Source organism: Neodiprion virginianus, chromosome 1 (genome assembly GCF_021901495.1).
Source record: "Neodiprion virginianus isolate iyNeoVirg1 chromosome 1, iyNeoVirg1.1, whole genome shotgun sequence".
In the NCBI taxonomy this organism is placed as follows: domain Eukaryota; kingdom Metazoa; phylum Arthropoda; class Insecta; order Hymenoptera; family Diprionidae; genus Neodiprion; species Neodiprion virginianus.
In genome coordinates, this window is record NC_060877.1 from 18464192 (window position 1) to 18491460 (window position 27269).

Sequence of the window (27269 nt, forward strand, 5' to 3'; positions counted from 1 at the left end):
AATATTGAGAGCCGCTAACAATTTAGACAATAATACATCTAGATGCTCGCGATCACCACCATGTTGAACCCTTATAATAATGATGTAGTTTGAAACTTCATTGCAAGCTACCCGCAACAGCATAGTCTCATCAGTAGGCACCAACACGCCAGTCTACCTGATGGCAAGCTTGTCACCAATTTTGCTAATTTGCGCCGTATGACGAGACGTTATCTCTGACAGCGAATCAACATCCTTCTTCACTTCCGTCATAGTAGCATTCACAGTTTCGAGACCTAATTTGAGAGCTACGTTATCAGCTAGGATGCTGTCAAATTTTCGGCGAAGTTCCTCAACAACCGTTACGAGCGTGTTGACCTTAGCAGCTGTGGCTTCAAATGCACCGCGGCGAGAGTTTATAGACACAGCAATGATGACATTTTTTTTATTGCAGCTCCAATAGCGGTTGTCTCATCTTTCGTACAAACAGGGCAGCGACTACGAACACAGTCTGTCGCAGCCCCTGCTAGTTTCAACCTGAAACCGAATATTGAGACAGCACGAAACGAATGTTTACATCTGTTGCCAGTGGTAACGGCACTACTAGAGACATTTATAGCAGCGTAACACGCAGCGCAGTTTGGAGGAGCCATACTATCAGCGAGTCAATATCGCAGATTGATATCAGTAGGAGTCTATAGATGACGCGAGGTAATCCAAAAACAGTCAACAAAGGCTACGTTCAAACTCACTGGTCTGACACTGACAATGACAGCTCCAGAAAATCAACAAAGTCAAATCCTCCGAGAAAGTACAATGGTTTATAATGCACTAAATGTCTCAATTATTTAATAGCCGTACAACAAGGCGCGAAGAGTTATATACCACTAGAGAGACCGGCACATCGCGAACCGAGCGATACTAGACAGACCAAACTCGCAAAAGAAAGACTCAGAAAACGTCCAAAAAATGTAATGAGCAATAACAGGCACACGTTGTTCACCAAGCACCAAGCCAGAAGAGAAAGTGAGAAAGTGAGAGAGAGAGACAAAGAGACAGAGAGAGAATGAGTGGTTCAAATTTATTTGCCTTGACTTGTAACGAGCCGTACGGCATAAAACCGTACAACTTTTTCATCTTAAATACGAATTAAATTAACAATTAAATTAATAGGCTCATGCAGTACTGATCAAGCAAGAATGGCAAGGTAGGGTGGAATGACAGTACATAAGTAATAGAGAACAATACATGACACAGGTCGACAAAAAAAACTTTTTTTTGGGTTTCGGTTCTAATGCTTGAATTCTGATTCCAGACATCAAAAAATACTTAAATATCCATTTTTAGCTTTTAAGGTTTGCTTTTGTCTGATTTACGTCCATAAGTACGTTTTAAAGTTTTTAATTCATTTTATGAACAATAGGTGGTAGCACTTTGATTATCCCGAATGGAAATTGCATATTATAATTATTTATCACAATTCTTGAATAAAAAAGACTTTGATGTTCCGCAAAAACTTTTCTGATCGTAATTTAAAATGCAATTATAAAAATAATATAAAAATCAGTCATTTTTCTTGAAAATTCAAAAAATTGCTCTCGTTTCTACAAAAGCAAACTTTGATCAGAAAAATAATTTTTTCTCTTATTTGTAACGTAGGAGAAACCAAAATTTCACATGCAGAAACCAAACCCAAAAATCGTGTTGACCGGTGTAATCATAAGCATATAGCGACTTAACGCAGATTTCACTTTCAATTATAGTTTGTGACGTGGTATTTCATAGCCCGTCACATGTGTTAACTATCGTACTTCCCTACGTACAGAATATCATAAAAAATACCGAAAGCACGTCTGAGGCCGATACTCTAAAAAGAACGACTAGTTATCTTTAAGTGAAATTCCCTGTATTACGCTAATTCTATTATATTTTCTAATTTTGTAACGCTCTACGAGAACCATCTGCGAGACTTCCACGTCAAGATACCAGGACACTGCCTGACAGGGGTCACGTACCAGCTCAACACCGACCACCACCGACTACGGACGAACGAATACCGCTGAAGCCACTCCCGATGGATGCCTACCTAAGTTGTGAACAGGGTCGTGCGTGATGCACAAACAGTACCTCCAAATATTTAGACTTATCGGCCAGGAGCCGAACCACGAATCAACGCTTCTACCGCTCGGATGCATCGCCGACGGCGTACAGGGCTGTGCGTCAAAAACACAATAAAGCCCCCTGTCGACGATACTTATCAGCCTGGAGCTGAACCGACCATGACACCTACTAACTCGTTGTCTATAAAAAAAGGACGGTTGTCTCTTAATGAACCATCTTATCGAAGGGCTGTGGCGTGGGTTACGCTCGACTATGCGGGCCACGTGGATCTGGTGGATACAGTGTGGGGATCCGTGTTGAGGGCCCTCACTACCAGATCGTTCCGGCATGAGGGCTCCGATGAGCGAGGGCCGAGATGCAGCGCCAACGAAATGGCTACAACGGGGAGTACCAGTAAAGCAAGGAATGAAGTACAATCGGTCGCAAGTCCAAGATATCGGTAACGCAATATTCTCGCACACTTCAATTTTGCAACACATGAGTGGTACGACTTCCCATCTCACTAACGGTACCGCACAGCTGATGGAAAACATCTTCGACCACCGCCCGACGTGTCTATACCTCGATACCTATCAGCGAAGAAGAAGAAAACAAACAACGAGGGATCATCGCCGCCTACCTGTAGACCCGACTTACGCGACCTGCTGGCCCAATTAGAATAACGCAGTTTGAGAAAGAATCACGTGACAGCAGCACGACGAAAATCAGGATCACCGCTGGTCTCGACACTCTACGTTCAGTTTTCGATTAAGCAAGACGTGTTATCGCTATCCTTAGTAAAAGTTTCTCGCTATCGTGTCGCATTTTCTAGTACCTGTCCTATCTTCTTTTCACGTAAGTGAGGTTCCTTTTCCGAAATTACTTGGTGCAATATCTCTCTCTCTCTCTCTCTCTCTCTCTCTCTCTCTCTCTCTCTTGCAGTTGTGCCGCGTGAGCCACGTGGGCTCGTATCTTATTCTTTTCTATTTCGTATCGTATCCCTTTCTATTTGTTATTGCAAGTAACTTCGCGACTGGTTGACTCTTACTTACGCATTGTTAGTGACTATTGTCTTATCTAATTATCTCTCTCTTCTAGAATATCTAAATATCTAATATCGCTGTATAGCAGCGCTGTAACATTCTTTCACTTATACCGAATTGAAAGGAAACACCTTTGGTCACTTGATACCGCTTAGCTTATTTTGAGATGTAATTATTTCTTGGTCTTTGGAACCACCAGTATCTGTTAATTTATCAATTCTTACCTTAGCTACTGATCATTACTATTTCTTTATACTTTTCTGATCAACTAATAACTGTTTCTGTATCTATTAAACTTGAGTAATTAATTTTAGTAAGTGTACCGCTTGAGCGATCTCATATCGCTGCGCGGCATCACTCGTCGTTCTTTTGACTTTGGAGTATTGCGCCGTATCAAGTAACATCTTTTTCATCATCTTCTTCGCTAATAGCGCTGATCGTAGTTGTCCGTAGTCTCTCTGGTTTGTCGTACGTTGCGCTTCAATTCTCTTGAGTATTATTTGTCTTAATTCCGAAATTATCTTTTACTGTTCTGAATATTACCTCTCTTTGTCTCGCACTTACCGCAAACTAGAGCCTACGTATTATCTGTTAGTTTCTATATTCTATAATAATTCCCTGCCTCTGTTATATCTCTGATAATTCTGGTAAGGTGATAATTATTACAATTTTTGTATTTCTCACGTTTCTTATAATCGCTTCTCATATTTTACGGCTTGCGTTATTAATGCTTAATTTAAGTACCTTATATGTTGGATTACATCTTTCTCTGTTCTGCTGACTTATGGTAAAACCGTATTAATTATTACCTCGAATAATAGTATCGCGAGCCTACGCACATATCTCGTTTATTCTGAAAACGTTCTGGTATTTGTTAAATCTCTCGCTTAACTTTTCTCTGGCTGTAAACTAATTGTCTCATATATCTTAAATGTATCTAAATCTCTTCAGTTGTCCGCTCGTTATTAATATTTATCGCTTCTTGGTCAATATATTTGATATTATTTCTGCTTCACCTGCTTCGTATTTTATCTATTGGATTCAACCCCTCCCCTCTACCATTATCTTGTCTATACTGAGCAAGCTGTGCAAAACCGTCGTAGAACCTGATTTTGTCTTTATCTATATCTTTCCTTCTAATTATCTATTTTCTGACGCATGTGCGTCTGCGCCCAACAATCATATCTTTCTCTCTTATTATCTCTCAATATCTAATTATTCAGGTTAGTTACTGCGCCGTAGGGTAACCGATCTTTAACCCTCGCACTTTATTTTAAAGTTAAAGTTTAAATAAAAAAGTATTGGTTACAAGTTAAATAAAACATATATGAGTAACAATGAATTTACCATTTAGTCTCCGATAGCTCATACCGGAATAATACCAATTTGTACATTCAGATTGCTTTCACATTTTAAATACTGACTTTACTGATGATGTAAATTTTATGATACATTAGTATTTACATAGACAGTACGATAAATACTAACAAATGATTATCAGAATGAGGGTATAATTTGAAAATTATCGGACCGACTTGAGTTAATGGTTACAATTTAGGTACTAATTATTGCGGGTCTCAAGTGCTTTCGAATACACCAACAGTCAGAAGTTAAACAATTCAGGTGAAGACAAAGTGGCAATTTCGCCCAGAAAATTATTCCACGCATGCGCAGTGGATATCGTGAAAAATGCTTAATACATTGAGGTTTGGTCGTGACCAAATGTGACTAAGGTTGAGTCTGAATCTTTTTTTGCAAAAATTTCGTCGTTCTTTGTCCAGACGAATTGAAAACGGGCTGCCTTTGCTACTTCTCTTGCTCTCTTGAGAAGCTTAGTTGCAGCTGGAGCTGAATGCTTATTAACGAAAATTGGATTATGAGGATGCTCATCAGATAAATTGAGTTTGTTCGCACACATGAGCCCGTTTGAACATTTTGCAGATAAAAACTGATTTCGATACTCCGAAGACTGAAAGCGTACCAAGATCAGACGCGGACGATGGGCGTTAACAGTACTGCGAATCAGTGACGCCTCGAATAATTGCAGGGAAATTTCCATTCGCACATTCGGGAACTCCTACAATTATATAACAGGAACATAGAATCCTACTTATTCAACTCAACGTCAGAGTTGAAATCCATAGTTATAAGATTATTCATATTTCATTTGTAGAGTCAAGTCTTATAGAACCGTTCAAATATTACACGCTGTCATATCACGCCATATTGAACTTGAGACGAATAGTGTTCAGGCCTTCAAATTTAGACTAGCGCGCAAGCGCTGAACTGTCGAGCGGACGATCGATCCGAGCAACGAGCGGTGAGTGCCGGCTAACAATTGTTGCGTCAACTTTCACATATTGTACATCGTGATGTATTATCTCTCACATGTCGACTCTTGTGTCAATCTTCATGTATTTCGTGTATATCGTATATTGTATATTGACTCTTACATAAACCTTTGTACGTGTTACACACGCTTATCGTCAATTTTGTATTCCATACATCTAGTACATCGTTCACTACCAAATCACAAATGATTCTCTTGCTACTCTACCATTGTTAATTCTTAAGGTGTAAATCGTCAAAGCAGGCAAGAGTGTTACTGTGAATAATCGTCAACGACTGGCGTCGTTACACGCCAGACAAATATATAAGAGTCGGATTTTGACAACAATTTGTAAGTATGTGCAATAAAATTGTATATTCTGTCCAATTCTTCTTTCTGAACTATTGGAAAAGATTCTCCCTTCCCTGAGTGCCCAAACCTTCACCCTGCGAATAGAGTCTAATTGTTATTTTTTTATTATTATTTACTAGCCGATTGAGCTTAGTCGTTAGTTCGTTTTGTTAATTTTGATAAGTAACTGGCGCCCTTTGCAATAAACTAATCTGAGCCTCGACAGCAACTGACCCAGGCCGCGTCAAGTAGAAGCGATTCCGAACTAACAACAATGAAAATAAAATTTATCAGATTGTATTTGATGATTAAAGTAAAGCCGGAGGAAGAAAATCGCTTCCGTCTCAATCACGATATCACGATTCCGTAGATGCGTTCGACTGAATCAAGTCTCCATAATAGCTGCGAGTTCTGAGCTGCAAGACGCAAAATTTCAGTAATCTGTTTGGTCTGGATTCTTTCCATTTTACCTTGACGCGAGTTTTAACCATCGCGTTTCCCTCGGTTAGGCTATCTAACTCGATAGACAGTTCAGCGATGATTTCATTTGTAGATTGAAAGAAAGTTTCCAGCTTAGATGTTACTCTGTTTATTACCGCAGGTAGTCCAGCTAGGGAATAAATTTTTCCGCTAAGCTTGACTAAACGTATAGGTAGGTCTTCTGACTGCTTAAATTTGCTATTAACTTCTGCCAATTGCCTATGAAATGTCTCGAGGAGAATGGTCATAGCTCGTGAATTCGCCTCTACAGCAGCCAAGATACTATCAGAAGAAGTTGCTTGCACAACAGCTGGACCCGCTATAGGCGCTGCTAGTCTTCGAGTATCATGCATAACAGTACTCACTGCAGAGCTGTTAGTAGCTGCATTTACGCAGCACTTGAATCGCAATACGTTTTTCACACCATCTAATATACTTGAGTGATTTCAGCACAGCTAGGATAATTTCCATCACAAATAAAGAAGTACGCAGGGTGCTTGACATCTTTTTAACAACATTTTCAGAATTTTGGAAGCGGCTGGTTAACCGGTGTATCTTCATCCATAACGACGATTGGCATTTTGCGATCAGCTTATGAGAAGACGAATTCGCGTGTCGAACACTCTTAAACGAAATATTAGCGAGAAAACACAGATAGTTAGTCACCGGGCACGCACATACACTATATATGTGGAGAGTGATTAGCGGATTAAGATTAAGTATGTCGTCAACAAAGTCGGTGTGATTAGCTCGCACGAACACTAACATAGAGGTATAACTTATTTATGATCCAGGGCACATGTAGCAAATATGTTAAATGTTAATTACTTAGCACTAAACTACATTCATGACATGCACTGCAAGGCACGTAAAGACTAGAGCACAGGTTCAAAACTGAACACTCACAGTACGAAAAACAATTTCAGTACACGAAAAAACCGTTATTAGAACAGAGAGCCAATACGGCGTACGTTATCCACGTCAACGTCCAAGTCGAAAGATAAATAAATAGGTAGATTAATTTATTATTCTGTCTACTGCAATATTAGACAAATCACAGACCATTACAATCATTTAATCTGTGAGTAGGGACAGTGTATGTGGATTACAAATTCAAGAGTAAGACTTAACACAACTAGCTTATGACTAACGATTAATGGCCGGACAATAGCGAGAAAGGGAGGAGCTAATAACGGATGCCCTCAGTAATTAGCAGATACACGTAGAGCACATGCTTGAAAGCAGCAAGCGAGGATACAGTCCTCATTTCCGAAGGAAGTGAATCCTAGTACCGAACGACAGTAACCGCGAAGGAGTTGAAATACGCTTCTAAGCATGCGTACCGTGCATTAAAATCGCTAGTAGCACGCGACGGATGGACGGTCGCAGAATTGCGAACACGGTCTACAAAGAACTCACACAAATATCCGGGTCTTTCTGTGCGCAGGGTGAAGAAAAGCTGCGAAATAAGGAAGTACGGCCTCCTGTCTTTCACCCGTGGTCAGCCTAACTCTCTACGGTACGGAGTGATATGTGCATCTCGTGAGACGCCGCAAACTAAACGGACGCATATATTTAGAAGCCATTAAAGCTTAACGTCAAGTGCATTCGACAGGTCAGTGAATACCGTACAATAATAGTCGAGCTAAGGAAATGTCAAAGTGGTCACCATGAGTCTGCGCATTTTTCTAGAGAGAAGCCGGCAAGACACAGAAAGCTGCCGCAGAGTACCATGCACGCGACCTGATATAATATTGACCTGAGCTGCCCGAGATAATCAAGAGCAACACCAAGGTTGCGCACCATATCAACGTAGGAAATCAGTAGGTCATCGAAACATATAGCAGGAAATACATTAAGCTGAATGCGGGACATATGTAAGTTTCACTGCCGAGAATGATCGCATGGGTTTTCATGACATTTACGCGGAGGGACTGAGATCAAGACCTATCCAAGACGACTTGAACATACTCATTAACGCAAGCAATAACGTCGACACACTTTTCCATCGGGAAATGGTAGTAAATGTGCAAATCGTCGGAATGGCCTATATGACTGCAATGCTTGAGAACTACGAAGATGTCGTTAAAGAACAACGAGAATAGCAGCGGTTCTAGTACCAAGCCTTGCGGAACACCTAAGTCAAGCTTCGCCCAGGCGGAGAGAAGGCCGTCCGGAGACATGTGTACTTGCATCCTCCCCTAAAGGTAAGAGGCGATCCACTTGAAGACGGCTTGCGAAAAGTATACGCTCCAGAACTGATCGAGTAGGATTACGTGCGAGGTCGTATCATGCGCTTTCGAAAAGTCAAAAGGGACCAGGACAGTTGGTTTGCTATCATCGGCGCCTTTACAAACACCCTCGGTGAGCCTGAGGAGAGCAATTTGAGTGCTGCAGCCAACACGCTAGTCAAATTATACAGAATCAAGCAGCTGGCGACTTTCGAGAAACGCAGAAATTTGTTCGCGCATGATGCACTCGAGAACTTTAGATATTAAACAGAGGTTCGAGATAGGGCCGCTCCTCATCTTGCCCAACGGTAACACTCGCGTCTATTCCCAAACCTTCGGAAAGACAGCAGTAGAGAGCGAATGGGACAAAGATAGCTAGGAGGTACGGAAAGCTAACCGGCAGCGCTAGTTGAATGTCACGGGGTGATAAACCATCAAAACTACGTGACCGTGAGGAAAAGTGGCTGAGATCTCGGAACAACGCAGTAGAAAAAATATCCTGGAAATAAAATAGCGAGTCATTGTAAGCAGATAGTGGAGGAGTCGCAAAAAACTCGGCAACCTCTGCAACGGACGAAGGGCGTTGGGAGATGACTGCAAAATGGCGACTGAGATTTTCTGCTGCGAAATCGCCGAAGTCATTGGCGCGAGCCGGCGCGATACCAAGATCGTGAAGCTCTCTTCAGAGAACGCGTGGTTCCTGAATAGAGGATAGTCTGTCCACGTAGAAGTCAGCACGCGTCGCATAAATATGCCTATAAAGGTGGTCTCTGGCATCATGGTAATGCAGGAGAGCGACTTGAGATCGAGAGCGTCTGTATACCCGATAGAAAGAGTCCCTGGCTCGCGTAAGCGCGTGTAGCTCTGAACAGATCTATGGCGGCATGTTAGGTTTAATGACGCGAGACACATAAAGTGCATGTTTATCAAGAGCGGCGATAACATTAATTTACAGACAGGAGAGCCGATCAACGATGGAGGCCTTAGCATAGAACAGAGACCAATCGCTACCCGCAAGATCTGCAAAAAAGGCGTCAGCCGGAAATTTAGTAAAAGAGTGGGCCCTGACTGTCTTAAATGGAAGCTGAGGAGTCGGAACTCAGATGGTGACTAAAATAAGGTCATGTCACACGATTAACGGCCCTGAAGACTGGGTAAAGAACTGGAGCGCAATTTGATCACTGAGTATGCATAGATCCAGGATCGTATCGGAGGTGTGAGTACGACACGTAGCCGTGAAGGGTACCCGGTAAAGCGCTCAGGAAGACCAGATCTCACGGACGTTGTCAGCATCGTACGACCGGGCTAGTTGGTATGCATTGACATCACCGAAGATAACGCAGAGACGGTAGTCTAGACGAAGGTCGCCTTTGGCAGACGATAGACGACGCCGCAACGGCAACGAAGAACGCCGGGGAGCGTAGGGCGCAGATTTTTGCAAAGAGGTATTCGGGGCTGCAGTTATAAGGCCCTAGAGAGACAGTGAGTAACTTAGCGTGAAAAGTACTGAGTACATATAGTGCAACCGCGCCCTGAATCTTGCTGACCCGATCGTTACGCAGGATGAAATAGCCCGCCAATAAGACCGAAGCATCCGACACCTACGCGTTCAACCACGATTCACTCACCGCTATCAGATGAAACAAGCAAGCCGAGAATTGAAATAGAAACGAATCAATGTGGCCCCTGATGGAGTTCCTATTAAGATGACAAAGATTGAGGAAAGGAGAGTTGATTGAACCAGCATAGATGACTGTTCTACCGGAAAGCAGCAGCCGACTAGGTGACTGCTGCTGAGGGCAGCGTTGAACCAAGGCGAGGCAAGTAAGATCGGTTGTTGATGAGACGCAGAACACCAGTACGCCCTGTGCTTTGCGTACAAAAATAACACCATCGCAGTGCCAGACAAAGCGAACACCAGAAACTTAGCAGCAGCTTTAGAAGCAATGAGTAGTCTGTAGGTATCCGATTGTAATGCCTCATTCAGGTTGACGGTAGTGACCGGACCCGTGGGACGCGGCACAAGGTCAGATGTTGCAAGACGACCTATCACCTTCCGAGCCATGTTGAGGCGCACGAGAACGGCACGATTACGTGGCTTGACGATGATAGGTAGCAGGGCCTATTTCAGAGCTTCATCACGCGTAACAAGAAAACGAGAACTGATCATGTCACCGTCCGCAAGGCTGCAGACGAGCGAGGCAATTACCTGTAACGGTCTATCTGTATGTAACCGTCGCCAAGATAGAGTCGAACGATGAGCACGCTGTACCAGAAATAATGATCTGCGCAGGCCTGCGCATGCCAGACGATTGACCAATCTCAAGATGAACGGTGCACTTGGCAAGTTGAGATTTTTTGAGTAGGTACCGCGATCTCAGAGGTGGCTGTCCGGTAAACGAGGCTGAAGCTAGCAGCTAGAACTAGCAGCTGCGCGCCACGATACAGGGCCGCAGAGACCCCTGGTGCCCGAATAGGGGCCTTCACAATTCAGTCTACAACCTAATGCACCGCGTGGGTCTAAGGGAGTAGTATATTTTGTAACGTGATGTTTTAGATCTGTCCGTCGCAAGCGCACATAACTGAAGGAAATCTCCAAAAAACGCGTCCCTGGCGGGGTACTCCAACCGAACTCGATACAAAATAGGCAACAACTATTATTAACTAATTCTTTCTCTGTAAATTCTGTATTTCATACTCTGGCCCAAGCTAACAAGGTACACGGACGATGACAATCCCGGCCACCGAGGGATCAACAGCTACCGATAACTACCGATTCCGGCTCTCGATGACTTGGTCTACCGACAGTCCAATAAGACTACACTGGCTACCTTGGTATGCTTCTGAAACACCTGGGCTAGCATCTATCCGAACCTCTCATATCACCTCGACTGCGGGCGTACAGGGACGTTAAAGTCCTCCCGACAGCCGAGGGACCAACTTCTGTAGAAGATACCAACCGCTCGCTTTCCCGGATGCCGTAAGGATGGCATACAGGGCAGATCGTAGTGTGCCATCTTCCGATTTACCGCCCTGGTGCCGGACCGACCCCTAAAGTACTACGTCCAGTTTGATAAAGCCCTCGTTCTGAGGATCGACGCAGCCTTCCTATCAGTAAGGACTATAATCATGTGAGCCATGGTCCACGGCTTACAGTTGCATTCCGCCATCCTGTGACTGCATGGTCTCCTTGATATATCGTGGGCAGCTGGCCACTGCCTATACGACGACACCGGTGGAAGCGAACATAGAGTTACAGTCAATAGTTGCCCTCCACTCGGTAACTTTGACCGGGAGGCGTCCTACGTACATGCCTCTGTCAAAGGAATCCTCAATGATATGCAACCTGGACAGGAAGGTGAAGCAACTGAAATATTGTACGAGTTGGTGTCAACGACGAAATCACGAGCAGGACGTTACGTGTCATCTATCGGCAATCTTCGAAAACGTGTGACGTGATAATAACTGATGTTGACCACAAGAGGGATGACCCAATCATGGTGGGGAACAAATGACCAATCAACTAGAGGAAGGATAACCTGACGACAACGGCGAGATCGGTGAACCGGACTTCGAACTCTGGCTATTCTACGCTCAACCCGCCAGGAGACAATTTCACTACTGTCTTGCTCTCGTTTTGATTTCCGTCGAGTACCTTCCCTTCTTCCTTTACCGCTATCGCTATCGTTTGGTCCATGGCTACCGTTTAACCACCACCCTCTATCGTTTTGCACTATCATCGATAGCTTCTTCTTTTCCTTTAAGTTATATTATCTTCTTTCCTTCTCGCCTTCTTTTGTTATTACTAAGTATTATTTAATTTAAATTCAGTGTGGTGTGCCTGAAGTCACCAGCTAAGGTAAGGCTTCTGCCTTTGTATTGTATTGTTACGAAGTTGCTCACAATTTCTATTTTTGTTTTTATCGTATTTGTCTTTCTTGGTTGCATCGTGTGAAGCCAGTTTTGTGCGAATCATGGTCCACGACTCTGAGTTGCATTAAGCCGTCGCATGGTTTCAGTATAATTAATTAATTCCGCTTTTGAGCGACTTCGTAACTACCGAATAAGTAATTCTTTCGTATTTGTGAATTTCTCTCATTATCTGTAAATTTCTATGACTCCGCTTCTGTAAAATTCTACCGTATCTTGAGCTATATTGCTTTGCAGTCTTTTAAATTTTCTGTGTTAGTGCTTATTATATTTTATATAGTGCCTATTGTATCGTAAATCGAATTCCTTGGAGTATAACCGAGCGTAGATTTAGCTGCTAAATACTACCGTACTTTTCTATTGCCATTGGCAATTCTGTATTTTTTTTACTTGTTATTCTTTCCTTTGCATTTCTCTGCCATACTGTAATTCTTTGCTAATTCAAGTTTTGCGTATTATCGTTGATTTTATTATAATAAGGTGTATTTAGTGTATTCCTGTATTTTGCAAACTCTTCTCTGAATTTCTCACTCTCTGACAGTTTTATGTTCTCTCGAAAACTAAGTTTTAAGATTTCTTTGTGAAACTTCTTGAATTTGTCATTATTGTAAATCATTAATTCTATTGTCTACGAATAACCCTCTCGTAAGTTTTCTCTCGTATTTTACAGTCCTTCCTATTCTCCCGTTTGAGCTACCGATTTCGTAAATTTTTAATGAATGGCAATCTTTCTTATTAGTTAAAATCTATGGTAAAGTCTGTCTTACTCTTTTGTTATTATCTCCCGTGCTATCGTCATTTTTGCCATCTATCGATTTGCAATCAAGTTTTCACTCTCACTTTAAACTTACAGAATAGTGATTCGTGTAGCGTCATTCTTTGGAAATTGAGTAAAATCACGTCGTTCACTGACGTGTGGTCTTAAGTAAATTTTCGCATTATATCACTTCACTCGACCTACGCTCAGTTCTCTCTGTTAGCTATCGTCTTTTGTTTAAATCTACCGTCTTGATTTTATTTTATCGAAAATCTGGTAACCCATTTTTGCTGATTTAGTGATCTTTGCTAACTTGTGAAAGCCTAAACGACAATATAATCGACTGATTGACCAGTTAATTTTCCTTGACTTGAGTTTATCCTCTATTACTTTAATTCTTTAATTATAGTTACCTGCCTTAAATATCGACACTCTACCAGTTCGTGTGAGCCTAGCCAGCCGTACAACGGGTTCTCTAGTTATTTTTCGTATTGTTTTATATTGTTTCATATTGTTTAGCATTTTTGTTTGAAATTCGACGCTAAAGCGTCTGGCGCCCAACGCATATGATTTTGTTATAGTTTAGTTTTTCAGAGTAATTGGAGAATCACGCCAAAGTGTCAGCGGTGAGTCCTCATCTGAGGGTAACAGAAATTAGTGTTACAATTTATTTCAAGGTGGATTGTAGGTGAGACTTCTAGAAAGTCATGATCGTTGAGGAGAGCAAACAAATTTTCCTTTTTGTGTAATTCTTCGTTCTAAGAAAATGAAGAATCTAATAAAATCGAAGTAGCCGATCAGTCGGCGTATTTGGAAAGGGATGAATGCTTACACAGCGGTTTCTCCTCATTATAACTCTCGGGAATTTGCCACTTTTCAGAGGAGCAAGGTTTTTTTTAATGTTTTAAAAAATTTTCGATACAGAAGAATATACAAAGTATGATAAAATATTCATCAAAATTGATAAAACCAGTTGGTTACATATTTTTGTTGGTGTCCCTACATCTTTAAATAAAAAAGTGCACGCCAAAGAAAACTTCTCTCGTTCCTAAACCAATAGTAAAATCAAACTATGTTTACAATTTGATTTTCAAATTCGGAATAAACTCACTCACAGTTGAACGGCAGGGCTGGGAATTACTTAAAAGTTTTCATTTTAAATTTGCAATGAAAATATAAAATGGTATTTCGCATTATCTGTTTCAAACAGATTTAAACATCTATTATCAATCTTCAAAACTGTAGTCTTGTACAATATTGTCTACACCATTTCTAAGATCATTTTTATACGGCGAAATGCGAATCAGCCTAACAAGAGCAACATTAATGACAAAATATAATATGGAGGCTGAAGTACCAGTCAAGAATAATAATGCAAGCCCGAAATAAAATGAAAAGTATAACATGGCGTAATGAACTTTAAGATTTCTGCATCTGCGAAAATGTACTTTAGCAAACTGTAGCTTGGGACAATCATTCTGAGGATATTTGCCAAACTTTGATGTTCCTGATGCGATAATCTAATGGCATTATTTTTAATTTTATTTTTAATGCAAACTTCGTTTTTTGCCAAATTAGTACTTTAGCAAGCCGTAGCTCCAGAGCGATCAGTATAACTGCAAGGTTTCATCAGACTTTTTTCTTCTTTAATCGATTATGTAGTGGCTATATTTCTTTTTCGTTGACGATTAATGTAAAGTACATTTTTTAGTAAATCACGTAGTACATTTACCTAGCTCTTACCGTAGCTAGCCTAGGAGAGAAAAAACACCGCTCCTTGATAATTGAGTAAAGATCGAAAAGGCCAATAAAACTTTGCTCGCAGACTGGTTATTTCGAAGGTACGATTTACTAAAGAATTAATTTGTCAGAAAACAGTTTTCGAATTGGCTTTGAAAATGAAATGAAAAATACTGCCACTAGACAATCGAATGAAGAACAATAAAATTCCAGAGAATCTTATCCTCAGAACGTTACCAAAGCGACAGCTTGCTAAAGTTTATTTTTGCAGATGCAGAAATCTTGAAGGTCATCATGGTCTCGATTTTCAGAAAAATAGAACTATTCATAGTGTATCATTTTACGTTTCATAACTTATTCTAAATACCTACTTTACATTTTCATTTTAAATAGAATTTCGCAAAGCACTTCCATTATCATTTTCCATTACCTATTTGAGATGCATCTCTACTCATCTCTGTTAAACGGTTAAGTAATTTGGGTCAACAAAATAAATCCATCAACTCCAAAAACTTCCAGGATACACATAGTTTCTTTTGGCAAAACTATAAGGTTGTGAGCGGAGGGTCAAATCTACATGAAGGTTGTCACTTTTAGTGAAAAATATGAAACTGATGCTTACACGGATTAGGTCACATTGTTCTGATTGGTTTAATAACTGACAATGAATCAAAGGACAAAGACTCAGATGGAAACGAAGCAGATTGGATGTGATTAGAAGCATGAAGAAGTCTTAACCGTTTCAATCACACATTTTTCAACTTAATATTTTGACCTGAAATTTGTTACTCGCGAGTTCTTGGGATCGCTGATCATGAATCCGAAGTCTGAATTTGATAATTTCTAAATGCAAGATAGCAGATGTAAAATAGAAAAACAACTATCGAAATTTGATGATTCTGGCCGAAACTTGTTACTTATTTTGAAGTTAGTGACCGTTGAAGATTAAACTAATAGGTAATTTTCGTCGAGTATCGATCAATTGAAGAGACGTTTTTCTTAAGCAATATTTTATTGCGACGTTTCGATCAGACTGCAGCCGATCATCTTTAGGCTATTACAAACAAGATGAAAAAGAAAAAAAACAAGAATTGTTCTAGACAATTGTTTTAGTTCTTAGGCGTTCGTATATACTTATAAAACTATTTTTAATTTGTAATGATATGAGAACACATGTGTTTTTAAACACGTGTCTGCACCGATTTTTAAAGGTGCTGTGGAAACTGATATGCACAATTGTGAATATGATATAAAAATACAAAAATAAAAGGCGACATTGACAGAAAAATTATTTACAAAAACAGGCTCAGGTATTATCAATTAGATTTTAAGATATTAAACTTACAACATAGTGACATTCCTTAAGCATGGTGTTGACGCTTGGCTGGTTAGGGATTAAGTGAGGATACATGGATTTATATTAATTAACGATACTCGCCATCATTTCTATCGATAGTCTAAATGTGGAAAGGCAATTTCAGATGAATACATGTTGAGAGTTAAGCGGGATTTATGAATATCGAATGATATCAGTATATAAGTGACTGAGATTCCCTGTCTTTTGAATTTTTTGATGATTGTCCAATATAAATGTTTTGTCCATCCAAACTGTGACGATATTTAAATTCAAAAGTGCCCGCGAAATTTTACTTAGCACAGCCATCTTGATTTCGGCGTCAGGCGGGCGAAATGGCTGAGTATTTCAGAGAGTCGACGGGAAAACGCCCAACCAACCGGTACATAATTCCCCGTGGTGATCATTTAATCATTGTGAACGAGAATTAAAATTAAAATTCACACATCGACCTCGCCAATTAATATCCATACGAATCTGAACGTCATTACGGAATCGCCACGAAGAAAAGTTAAGAAGATCGTGGATTCCAAAATTTTATAGAAAGATTCGCAAATCACATGGACGATTACACGACGGAGCTGCTGCCGAGTGTTTAAATCAAGGGATAAGTGATTTTTAATACGTTATGACTGACCAACTTTTTACCTCATCACTATAGACAATTTTATATCCCAGTGTGAATCCCGGCGTATTTTATCTTAATTTATTTGTGAATTTTTGGAATGAATGTGTAATTTTAATCGTTAGGACGATGGACAAGATTTAGAGAGTTTTTATATGTTATTTATATTTTAGTTATATTTCATCTACATTTTATTTATATTTTATTTATATTCCCCTTATATTTCATTTATACTCTATTTATTTTTCATTCACGTTTTATTTCTATGTTATATATATTCAATTTATATTTTATTTGTATTTAATTTTTTCCATTTATAGTCAATGTCATATTTATTATCGTACTCGTCATCATTTTGTTTTTTTCTTTTTGTAAGCCTGTCCATTGATTTTATACTTTTTCTTTTATATTGACAATAGATTCAAGTTCTTCACCGTCCCCTTATTGACATATGTTTTTGACCTCCCACGTTAAGCAGAATATAAGCAAAAACAAAAATAAGAACAATTATTTACAAAACATTTGATCTGATAGACAGTGTTGATCTTATCTAAGATAGGAGTGCTGGTTTTTAACGGAGTGAAAAATTTTTGAAACTTGTTACTTGAAAGTTTTTGGATATATACGAAGTAACAAAGATCATTTGAACTTGTAAATAAATTATGATGAGGCTAGGATATGGAAATATTTGAGGTGGGATGCTAATCATCCCACTGTGACTGAAAGGGTTAAACAATGACTGCCGTAGCAGAGAGTGTAAAATCCAAATAATGTTTCACACCTCTGGAAACAACCTCGATTAATATCAGGCAAAGCATGCCCATTTTTACACTTGATCCAACATTTAAGCCATCCACGCGATTACTTTCGAGGGAGAAACCCTCTCATGCGGCGTACCTTCAAAAGCATGCATGATAAATTTGCGTAATTAGTTTGCGATGAGTCTGTAACAACAACTGCAGGCCACCGCGTAAATTCTATATAAACTTTCAACACGCTCGGAAATTATCCTTCGACAACAGCAGCTGTTAATGCCTAAACCATTTGGAATATTTTCTGAGTAAACCGCAACAACTTTTACACCGCGTACCCAGTCGATTTGTCTTCAACCGATATCAAACGTAGTCCATTACATACAAAACGCTAACAACTATCTAGTGTTTCACATTGTAAATCACCCCATGAAGAACTACATTAGTTACCAAGGTGCAAAGAGTAAAGTTTTACCTCTAAGGATACAGTATAAAAGTACATACGTGACCAAGTCCCGCTGTGCTGTCTATTATAGTCACAAAAGTTTTCAAGCAAAACCATCCTAAAACCAAAATTTAAAGTGTAATTAAAATTGCTCGAATCAAATATAACTAATTGTAAGACATTACCGTTATAGTGCCACAGGAAAAGGTTTTATATCGGCACATTTAATTTATAAAAAAGAATCAATTATTAACAATTTTTGCAGTGATCACATTAGCGTACGTTCTTTATCACCAAATGGCAAAGCCATATTATCGATTCGGTGGTCAAACATAAATTCTACTAAAAATGAATATATTTCGTTCATCTCACAAGACTCCTGAGTAAAACATTATACAAATGAACTGACTGTCAGAGTAGCATTGTTCGTCTATACTAATAATATTATAAAGAGGAAAGATTTGTATTTTTGTATTTTTGTGTGTATGTATGTTTGTAATGAATAAACTCAAAAACTACTGTGCCGATTTCAAAAATTCTTTCACCATTGGAAAGCTACATTCACCCTGAGTGACATAGGCTATATTTATTGCTGGAAAATATTAGGGATCTTTACTAAAACTTAAGTAACGTAACCCAAGGTGTAAAAAAAGTGCCCTAAAACGTCTTTCGTCGCATGCGCTGCGGAAACTATTGATGATAGAACAAAAGTATGCTCTACAATATTAAAGAACATATCAATATCTACAAAAAACTTCACGATACCATATGTCCAACTATTATCGTTATGTCACAATAACAACATTCTACATTTTAAAAGTTGATAGAAATACCGACCAAAATTAGACCACACCATTCATACTTCTGTTTGAATCCTTATCCAAATAAATCATATTGTTTTCAGGACTGTTTCAATTGATATAGATTACTTTTTGGATTTTTATTACGAATTTAATAAGTCATAGAAATATAAAAAATAAACGTTGTCGCGTTGTGCATGTTATTCATACCTTTTTATTAATCCTTATCCAAATGAATTATTTTTCATTCAAAATTGTTTCGATACCTGTAGATTACTTATTGAATTTTTCAAATCGTATATTCCATTCAAAAGATATTATGAATTTAAAAAGTCACAGACCAGCCACGACACGGCACGGCAGCGCCTTTTCTATGCTAGCCAGGCATTGCAGCAGTGCGGCAGAGAGGCGGGCACATCTATGAAATAAGTAGCCGCGCGGCTCATTCGCAGCGGACGTAACCGACATTGAACATTTTTTGACTATTTTAATTGCAAATTTTTTTGACCAAGTTAAAAAGTTCTTCTCAGAACTAATTATAAATTGTTTATTCACGCTTTACTGTCTATTATTTATAGTATTTTCTCACTTCTTGAAAAGTAAGTATTTATCAAAAGTTCTATTTTTATTTTATCTGATTTATAAAAAAAAAGTCCACAATATGCCTAGGAAAAAAGGTCTCAACTTTCTAAAAGCTGCTCCCAAGCGAGATTAACGAAAATACGACGTATTGGAGAATCATCTTCTGAAAATTCAGATCGTCTCGCAAATCAGAGAGCGTATGCTTCGCAATCGCGGGCCACAAAATTGAGCGCCGAACGTTCGCAACGCCTTGCTCAAAGTAGAAACAGAATGTCACGAGCACGTACAAGGGAATCTAGCGCCGAACTTTTGCTTCGTCTTTCAGCACGAAATGCCCGATCATCACAACTACACGAACGACAATCGAGTGCTGAACGCTCGCAGCGACTTGCAGAAAATAGAGCTAGAAACTCGCAAGCACGGGCAAACGAATCTAGCGCAGAACGTTCGCCTCGCCTTGCAGAACAAAATGCCAGATCATTCCAACTATACGAACGACAATCGAGTGCCGAACGCTCGCAGCGCCTTGCTGATAATAGAGTAAGGAACTCGCAAATGCGTGCCCGTGAATGTAGCGCCGAACGCTCGCAGCGACTTATTGCACAAAGAGAAAGACAACAGTCGTTAACAACTACGACGCGTAATGGAATTTTGACTCATAGTAATAGATCGGCATTCAGTTACGATCCACATATTGATTATGCTCATCAGAACAGCATCCAAATCGGAGCTATGAATAAGATTTGTCCTAAATGTTTTGCTAAAAAATGGAATGATGAAGCGAGTGGTATGTGCTGCGCGTCTGGGAAAGTTATTCTTTCTAATATTAAAGAGCCACCAGAACCAATAAAAAGCCTTTTGACCAATAATCACACATACTCCATGCATTTTTTTAATAATACACGTAGATACAATAGCCTTTTTCAGATGACTTCGTTTGGGGCGAAAGAAATTAGAGAGGGAAATTTTATGCCCACCTTCAAGGTAGAAGGGTAAGTCTATCATCTTATAGGTAGCCTTTTTCCGCCAGCAGGACAAAGCCCTCAATTTCTGCAAATATATTTCATTTCAGAAGCTGACCAACTATCATTGCGATCAAACATGGCCCCTGTGCTAAAAATAGATTTGATCAACGAATTGCAGACCGTATTAAATAGCCACAACGTGTACATACGAAGTTTTTAACATAGCATCGAACTTAACAACCCGAAGAGTTTAAAATTAATCATTCACTCTGATCGCACAACTCAGGCAGAACACCGGGGCAGATATAACGCTCCTTCCATAAATGAAGTGGCCGTTTTATTGGTCGACGATGACAAAGGACCCAGAGATATTGTACTGCATGGTAGAGACGGACAACTAAAACGAGTGTCGGAATTGCACCGCGCTTACGATCCGTTACAATATCCACTAATATTTGTATCAGGAGACGACGGATATTATGTGACTATTCCTCAGCAGAATGCCTTACGAAATAAGACGGTGTCATGTATGCAATATTATGCCTACCGTTTAATGATTAGGACCAACTGTTTTAACACACTGCATTATTAAAAATATTTGTTTAATCAGTATTGTGTGGATATGATGGCGAAGATGATTTCAGAAAGGTTAAATTTTATTTGCCGAAACCAACAAAAGCTTAGAGCAGATGACTATATTCATTTAAGGGATGCTTCGAACTAAGACGCAAGCGTAAATGCCGCCAATTTAGGTCAGCATATCATCTTGGCGTCATCATTTACTGGGTCTCCGAGGTATCTGCACGAAAAGACGCAAGATGCTATGACGTATGTGCGGAATTATGGAAGGCCTGACCTTTTTATAACTTTCACCTGTAATCCGGAATGGAAAGAAATAAAGCAGGAACTTATTCCCGGTCAGCGATCCTTCGACCGGCATGACATCATCGCTGGACTGTTTCAATTAAAAATGAAAAAACTCATAAAAATAATCACAAAAGACGCGATTTTTGGGCCGGTCAAATATTATATGCTAACTGTAGAGTGGCAAAAAAGAGGACTGCCGCATTGTCATATATTATTTCGGCTGGACTCAAAAATACAGCCCGATGAAATTGATGAAATAATAGCTGCCGAGCTACCTAATAAAGATGAGGACCCAGAGTTGTTTGAAATAGTCACAAAAAATATGGTACATGGGCCATGTGGGGAAGAAAATTTGACTTCGACGTGCATGAAAAATGGCATATGTTCAAAAAAATATCCACGACGTGTCGTAACTCAAACCCAGACCGGTGAGGATAGATATCCAGTTTATCGACGACGCGACATCGAGAACGGAGGGCAGGTCGCTACCTTAAATGTGCGAGGAAAAACAGTTAACATAGACAACAGATGGATCGTTCCATATTCCCCAATATTGTGTCGATCTTTCAACGCTTACATAAACGTTGAATATTGTCATTCCGTACAAGCCATTAAATACATATGTAAATACATCAACAAAGAATCGGATCAAGCAACTTTCAGTGTCAGAAATGATCATGACGAAGTTGAAAATTATTTGAACGGCCGGTACATCAGTACATCTGAAGCAGTGTGGAGGTTGTTAGAGTTTCCTATACATGACAGACACCCTACCGTAGTACACTTAGCGGTACACTTAGAGAACGGACAACGAGTATACTTCTCAGCGGAAAACATGCAAAATATAGTGGAAAATCCACAAAAAACAACACTCACGGCGTTTTTTGACCTGTGCACTAGTGACGGATTTGCTGAAACACTACTCCATCACGAAGTCCCTCATTACTATGCATGGGCTAACAATAAATTTTCCAGAAGAAAACGTGGTCAAGACGTAGTTGGACACCCCGGCATAAAAAAAGATGCGGCATTGGGAAGAGTGTACAGCATTCATCCTTCCCAGTCAGAATATTCTTATCTCAGGATGCTACTTCATCATGTACGTGGCCCAACATCGTTTCAGGACTTAAAAACAGTTGATGGAATTGTTAAAGAAACTTACCAAGCCGCTTACCGAGATACAGGTTTGCTGGAAAATGATAACCAATGGGGAATAACTTTGAGAGAAGCTTCGATTTCCCTATGCCCGTTAAAGCTGAGAGAATTGTTTGTGGTGATATTATTATTTTGTTTCCCCTCGGAACCACTCAACTTATGGGACACTTTTAAAGACGATTTGTGTCAAGATATCAGACACATAGCCCAACAACAAGGTCAAGATTTTGATGTTTATAATGAAGTCATGATACAGATCAAAAACAAACTTTCAGAATTGAGCGACAAAAATTTAAGAGACTTTGGGTTACCTTCTCCGAATCGCTCACTACAAAATGTAGTTAATGCCATACCGAGATGTACATACGATGTTAACGAGTTATCGGTATTTGTCAACTCAAATGTACCCAAGTTGGTGTCAGATCAAAAAATAGCGTTCGATGCTATAATTAAAAGTATGGAAAATAACAAGGGTGGTCTATTTTTTTTTGGGCGCGCCTGGCGGAAAAGGTAAAACCTTTCTTGTCAATTTACTATTAGCCAAAGTACGACAATCTGGAAGAAAAGCACTGGCAGTTGCGTCTTTCGGAATTGCTGCAACTCTATTAAATGGTGGGAAAACTGCTCATTCAACCTTCAAATTACCGGTGGCTGTGTCTTTAGAACAACAATCTGTATGCTCAATCCGCAAAAATGGTCCATTAGGAAAGCTCTTACAGGACACGTCGCTGATTATTTGGGATGAGTGCACCATGAGCCATAGAGCTCATGTAGAAGCTGTGGACCGCACATCAAAAGACATCGGAAACTCAGGCAATTTGATGGGGGGCGTAACCTTTGTGTTGGCTGGAGACTTTTGCCAAACACTACCGGTTATAATAAAAGGTACACGTGCCGACGTTATTAAAGCGTGCCTCAAATCATCATCTTTATGGCAATCAATTGAAACTATCAATTGGGGCACAAAGATGAGAGCACATTTAAGTAATAACCACAATGGAAATTTACAAAAAATACTTCAACTTGGAGATGGAAAATTACCATCGACAGTTGCAAATAGCCCCCAAGTATTGTTGGACAATGAATTGGCTCAAACTGTCAAGAGTCTAGAAATTCTTATAGACACAATCTATTCCGACATCGAAAATCTCCCAGAAAGAAATTTTAATTGGCTCTGCTCGAGGGCGATAGTGTCACCGAGAAACGACTCAGTAAATGAGATAAATAGAATGATTATGGAAAAAGTACCGGGTGATTTTAAATGTTACAAATCTGTTGACACCGTGTGCAACATCGAAGATACAGTGCACTACCCACAAGAATTTTTAAATTCCCTCAATCCTGCCAGCTTGCCACCCCACGAACTGAAATTAAAAGGAGGTATTGCCATCATGCTATTGAGAAATTTAAGCCCTCCCAGTATGTGTAATGGCACAAGGCTTTTGATATAGGAATTACGAGACAATGTTATAGTAGCAATAATCATCACTGGGCCCGCGGCCGGACAGCTCGCTCACATTCCACGAATCCCAATGATTCCGACGGATTTGCCCTTCCTTTAAAAGGTTACAGTTTCCTGTGAAGATATCGTTTGCCCTTACGATAAATAAATCACAGGGACAAACGGACAAACGTTTTCGATTGTTGGCATCGACTTAACAAAAGAGTGCTTCTCTCATGGGCCCTTTCTCGAGTAGGATCTCCTGAAAATCAATATGTTTTGTTATCACTTACAAATACCACTGCCAACATGGTGTACAGTAAAGCTTTAAGATAAAAGTTTCGTAAAATAAAAGTAACAACCAATAGAATTAACTAAAGCATTAAAATAGAAATGTAAATAGAGAAATGTAAAAATTAAAATAACTTGAAGATACTCTTAAAAATAAATACACACACATAGAACAATAAAAAACGTAAAAATAAAAAACAAAACAATAAAAAAATATAAATAAAAAATTTAAATATATAAAAAACTTAGGAAATTTCATTGGGTAGGATCACATGAAAATGTAAAATGTTGTAAAAATGTAATTAAAAAAAATACCGAGTAATCTCTCTCACTTAAGATTAAATACGTTACTTAAATAAGAAAACGATGAACAAATTCGGATTGTAAGTATAAATAGATAATGTGCTACTGCAATTAAAAAAATATAAAAATAAAACAACAAAAAAATATAAATAAAAGGTAAAAATATAAAAAAAAACTTTATGTCCACCCGTGCGAAGCCGGGACGGGCCGCCAGTATCTGAATAATTTGATAATAATCATTTCAGGTACTGTGGAGTCAATTTAGCTCTAATAAATATGGGATAGTAGCTAACAAGAATATTCAGAGTTTGATAAAAGTTTAGTAGTTCAATACACATGTTACTCAAACAAAAGTAGTACATATAAAATGGTAAAGAATCCACTATCCCTATGTTTCAAATTAATCGTTATCTTGGAGTCATCCTATAATCGTCTTACGACTTCGAGTGTCTATCTTGTATGGGACACTTGCCTTTATCGTACACACTTCTTTTTCTCTTCTTTCTTATTTGCCATAGCGCATTCTAAACATTTCCATGTATGCTCGACTTCTGCTTAAGTATACTTGAGCATTGTAAATAAGTGGTCCTGGTTGAATCCATCTCAAATCATGCAGGCCTGCGGAGGTCATACTCCAGAATTTCTCGTAACTGAAGTACGTTCTTCCTTGGCTCAAATGAACGGACGCTTGTATATTGTTATTACCTAAATAATCTTGTCACGCCCGGTACCGCTTTTTGAAGATCATCAGGCAAATATGGTGTTTTTCTGACATTAATCGTTTAATTTCCGAATAACAAACACAAATAAATAACTTTTAGATAGATCATAAAGTAGAATTTTCATCTATTCGAATTCATAAATGCGAAAGCTTAAGAATCAGAATGGTTAGAACTTCGAGTAGTACCTAATCTCACAGAAGGCTCGGAATATAGAATTGCAGTATATCAGAATCGTCAGAATGAAGAATCGCAATATATCAGAAGAGTCAAAAACTCATATCATATTAAAAGCCAAGAAATATAAGTTTATGATATCAAAAATCGTATTCAATCTTTTAATGAGATAAAAATATTGCAGATGAAAAGATACGCCCGATGCACCTGCTTAAAATTTGAGATTCTCGCACTCCTATCTGATTATGAGTTAACCATTTTATGCACACATCTTTTATTACATGCGATTCAGTCTAAATTTTGCCTGCCTAGGGTGTGGGGGGCGGTGATTACGAATCCGAAGTCGAAATTTTGTAATACAAGAGAATTCTAAAAGTTATTTGATTTTGATAAAACTTAGTATGGAATAGTTTCTAAACTCGCTCATTACGAATCTGTCTTTAAAGGTCAAGAATTCAAAATGGCGGATCCAAGACGGTGGACGTAAATTCTATAAGATATTTGATTTTTATAAAACTTAGTATGAAATGGTTAATCAGGCAGCGGAACGGAATTTGAAGTAAGTATCAGTTACAAATATGTGAAAAGCTGAGCCAAATACTAGCCCGAAGATGTAGTTATTCAGCTTGTTATTCGCGACATGAGCAGTTTATAAGTCAGCAAATAAAAACAGGCACATCGTTGGCCACACTCTAAAGGCCTAATCCAACATCTTGAACAACTCAAAGTTGTCCAGTTACGTTGCGTTCTCTCATCTTTATTAAGTATTGAGTAGAGAATTTATTTGATTCTGTATATAAAACATTTTACAAGTCAAAATAGAATAATTGGATAGACTCAGAACGTGAAATTCTGGTGGTAAGCGATCTATACGGTTACTTTCGGAATACTGAGCTTTCTGAATTGTACGATTCTGAATAATGACCCTTATAAATTCTGTATATCTGTTTTTCGCCGTTTCTAGATGATGAAGTTCTAATTTTTATTTTTATAATGTTTGAAAATTTTAGAATATGAAACTGTCTACAAATTCATTCTCTGGAATATTGACTCTATACATTATTAAATTCTGCACCTCTGAATTCTGGATTAATGTTTTCTGAAGTAAGTGGGTTCGGATAATAGAGCCCTCTACTAAACACAATTTAGGTAAACTGCAGCTTTTTATCGGGCACTATTCGGAACTTAAAATTTCTTATAGTATCTGTTCTCGCATATTTGTTATTCAAGTTTATTAAATTCGGAATTCTGGCCATCCTGATTTTCGGTTTTTCTGATTTCTTACCCCCACCCGATTGTAATCCAAGTAACTCTACGGTTCCCAATGATTGAACAATTATCTTCTATGCTTATACACAGAAGTAAACTGTTTTATCATCAGTTACTTGAATTATAATCGTCACGCCAAAGTTAGGTCTTTTGTAAGCAGCCTTTCTGAAGTAAGGTGCAATTTTTTTACCGGCCATCGGTATTGTCTCGTTAGAAATATGGCGATTTTAATAAGCTTATCACTTTTGAAATTTTTCAGATGACAAGAAAATACCACAGAGTTGATAGGGATCTAATTTTCAATGCATCGATTTTTTGTAAATTTCACATTATTTCATTCTTCTTATTCGAACGACAACGCGATGCTGGGACTACTCGAACGATAATGCTTTTAATGCGAACTTGTCAGACCGCTTGACTGCCGGCAGCAAGCAGTCGAAGGCCGCACTTATCCGACAAGCGTCTAGCTCTCGTCGCTGATCGTTGTCTACGAAGGCAGATATGAATTGTCTAGCCATGAGATCGAATCTAACCCAAGATAGGGAGAGCCATCACCACAGCGTTGGCATCGACCGAACGTCTCT

General features: G+C 39.1%; 1 protein-coding gene across 5 annotated transcripts in view; it reads right to left on the reverse strand.

The window, feature by feature from the left end:
• The window catches only part of LOC124306338 (two pore potassium channel protein sup-9), an 817624-nt gene that overhangs the window by 765062 nt on the left and 25293 nt on the right, over positions 1-27269 (reverse strand). Inside the window, exon 2 of one of the 5 annotated variants that reach the window (XM_046766956.1) lies at positions 18176-18234. The exons of the other annotated variants lie outside the window; for them this stretch is intronic. The gene's annotated coding sequence lies outside the window, so the exon portion shown is untranslated. The remainder of the gene's footprint in view (positions 1-18175; positions 18235-27269) is intronic. 5 annotated transcript variants of the gene reach the window in all.